Source organism: Dermacentor variabilis, chromosome 1 (assembly GCF_050947875.1).
Source record: "Dermacentor variabilis isolate Ectoservices chromosome 1, ASM5094787v1, whole genome shotgun sequence".
In the NCBI taxonomy this organism is placed as follows: Eukaryota; Metazoa; Arthropoda; class Arachnida; order Ixodida; family Ixodidae; genus Dermacentor; species Dermacentor variabilis.
In genome coordinates this window covers 61,680,346-61,684,023 of record NC_134568.1, presented here as the reverse complement: position 1 = coordinate 61,684,023, position 3,678 = coordinate 61,680,346, and positions in this window count along the sequence as shown.

Sequence of the window (3,678 nt, the reverse complement as noted above, 5' to 3'; positions counted from 1 at the left end):
ATTCGTCGGAGCTTGTCGAGAACACGTTTCCCGACATTTAATGGTCTTCCGGTGTGACAGCCGACAGCATGATTCTCGTGTGGTCGCTGGCAGTGTTGGGCAAGGTGTGGCACAGGGGGAATAATCGTTCATAGTGATGCAGGTACCACACTTAATGAACTTCAAATAATGAGTAGCTCGTAAAAACCGGCATAAACGCGACGAACACGGCACTTTAATAAGCATACCAATAATAATGTCTCTTCCTTATTAAGTCGGTCGTGGTGGAACCGCACAATGTCCTGGATACGGAAGCTTGAAATAGGTCTGCTGCCGGATATATTGTTCGCTATTACTACTTCGGCGTTGAGCGCTTCAAAGTAGGAGACAGCTGCTCTCGCTTGGGCGGTAAGTGCCATGGAAGATTTTGTCGGTAGTTATGCTGATTCAGCGCCGAGAAAATATAAGCCACGCTAGATAAACTAACTTTCCGCATCTACAGAACACGACCGCCCAGTGGTTAAAGTATTGCTCAACCGCACTTCCTGTTCGTTCTATTTCCGCCATTTGGATCGTGCAGTGGTGAAGACAAAAGCAGAAACTAAATTTGCGTCATACGCTCTCGGTCACTGGCGACTATATTGAAACAAAAAACGCCTCGGTGGCGCTTCGCTAAAATTAATGCGGAAATTAGCGTGTTTAATAATAGACCACTCAGTTCTGTCTGAACATATGGAAAGTATACAGAGCACTTTAGTACTGAAAGCATATTTAGCGCCAGCAAACAAGGACGGAAGGGAGACGACAACACCATGCGCTAACTTCGGTTTACCAACACGCCCAACAAATGGCAATGCTGCACTTTAGTACGACGGCATATCTTAATTGGCGTCGTATTTTATACGAGGGCGAATCAGAAATTCTTTGCCTCTATTTTTTTTAAAGCCGAAATAATGTACTTACACGTTATTACAAATATACGTACTATTCTACGTACCTTACTCTATTTTTCCACAAAGTCCCCACAGCGGTTCAGACATTTGTTCCATCGCAGAACTAAATCTGAGATGCCCCTGTGGTAGAATTCGTGCCCACGCGGCCTCCCCGAACGCTCGTCGTCATGCAGGTCTTCAGGGCCTTTTGCAAACTCGCAAAAACACCACTTTCTCAGAGCGAGACACCCTTCGCCATACGTGGGCTGCATTTCCCTTTGGATTTCGATGAGCGTTCGTCCCTTGCTTCATAGAAAATTAATCACACTTCGTAGCTCGTACGCCGTGGACGTGTGAAGCACAACCGCCATCTTCAACATCTGACAGCAGCGCCGTGCCGCGGAGCTACCGGCAGATAAGGCCGGGCCGGTCCAAGAAAGGTCCACCGCTGGGAATGGATACGTTGACTTCGCATTTGCAGCCGTAGTTTCGGTAAAAAAAAAAAAAAACTGGTGCGAAGACTTTCTGATTCCCCCTCGTACTTTGCATCTTTAAGCTTTACTGACTCAGTCGCACGAAGCGCTTCCGAGCTTCCGTGAATTCCTGCGACGCAACATTGTTTCGCTACACTGCGCTCGTCGCCTTTTAAAAACAGAATTTTTAATAATCACCTGTGGCAGATAGCATAATTTGAGTCATTGAACTGGATTATACTCAAAAAGGCGAACATTACTTGCACGAGAAATCGAAATGCACAGTCAACTAATTAACAAGACTTCATTTATTAACTTTCACAATAATTTCTGCACGGCGCATATTACAATTTACTAATTGCATCTGGTGAGTTCGCAAGGTGTATCCACTTGGAATGAATTTTCATGCTGACACCATGCTTTTACTTTTGCGCTTGAATACACAAAACGGCGGTTTGATAAAAGGAATTAAGTGGAACAATAGTCTATTTGTACCGCAAGTTTCATTTGCGCACATCTTAAAACCTATGCGATCTCTATAATTCGTTCCAAGTGGATATACCTTGCAAACTCACCGGTATATTGCAATATGCGCCGTAACGTAATTATAGTTAGTAATTTTTTTTGAGTTAGTCGATTTTTAATCTCGATTTTTCGTGAGAGTAATGTCCACCTCTTTGGGCAATCGAGTTCAAAAACTACAATGTCACTATCTGCCACAGGTGAGCTGTTAAAATTCTGTATGTTCTAAAAGAAAACCTGTATAGGTGCTTGTTTGAACAGATGTGCAGTGGGATCTATTATATGGAAAAATTTCTGTACTGAGAAAATGTTTTTAACGGGAACAAGAAGTGGCGAAAACACCAGAAGCAAAACATGTGGTATTAAAACGTCGACTATTCGTCATACATTTGATAAATGAACATCTGACGATGAAGATGGGGGAAGACAAGAGTGGTACTTTGTTTCATGCATCTGTTATTAGTTTTTGTTTTCGTTGTTATGCGCGAATCTTATGTGTAGCTGGCGCCAGTTATAAGCGCCAACATCTCATTATAATCGCTCATTAATAAGACGCAGAGCAGCACCGATCAATAAGGCAAAGAAGCCCAAACGGCTGAGAGTGACACAATCTAAGAGGGGACCATTCTAAAGTTCTGCTTTTGATTCCAATCCAACATTCATTAACACACAGCAAATAAAGCTAATCATTTGTTTATATTTCTGTCGTCTATCTGCTGCGGCTCTGATTTACTCTTTCATACAGGCCGATTATTCGAGTCTAATTATCGCAACTGAGTCTCACAATTTGGTGCGATATATGTATTACAACCAGGTCACGCCAGGCACGCCGTTCCAGCAAGTTCCTTTTTTCTTTCCCTCTCAAGTCCCTCGCCCTAAGTAGAGAGTGAGCTTATAAACTGCTCTATATAAACAGCTGTTGGCCTGGCGAAGACAAGTGTCTTTATCGAAACGTTGGCTCCGAGCTGAGGCTTTTCTTGTTCAAACCTCTATCTTCCTGTGGTTCCTTTGTGGTTGTCTCGTTCTCATACAGTGGCATAATATTTCACGATATGCAATAAAATTTACGCTACGTTAGCGCTTGGTGAGATTACGTCGCATGGCAACCCATACCAGCTAATAGAACAACTTCAGGACTATCTTATTTATGAACTAAACCAGGTTACGCAGATGATGCGGCCGCTGAGTGTCATGGAAACAGTGAAAGTAGCCACAAACATGTGTGCAACTATAAGGCATTGAAAGGTGTATTAGCGCGCAATCATCGATCTGCATAGTTTGAGTCCCTAGCCCAGTCCCTGCGTTCGTTGCTCGTTTGGAAGGACCTTATGAATTGTCAACCATGCACTTTCTCTGTCGATAAAATCTAGACAGCATCCATTGAATTCTTTGTCGTCAATGCAGCCATCGCTCCAGATGGAATCATGCAGGGTTGTCACACACATCATTGAAGCATTAGGTGAAATTTATCCACGAGAAGCTAACGCATATATGATGCGCTAAGGAGTCATGAAGTATTTATAAAATAATTTTGACGCGTCCGAGCATTGACGCTCGAGCGAGGGGAACATATATGCTGAATTATGCTGCCTGAAGCAACGCCAATCCAAGGAAATGACAAGTGCATGCGCGACGTCCACCGGCGAGACGGTTCAAAAGACACCAGTTTCTCTGTAATGGAACAGTTGCGCCATCTGTCACCACGTGGCGCGTTTCTCCATGCCTTTTTGTCCTGCCATAGCGGTGACAGATGGAGTTATTATTTCGGTACA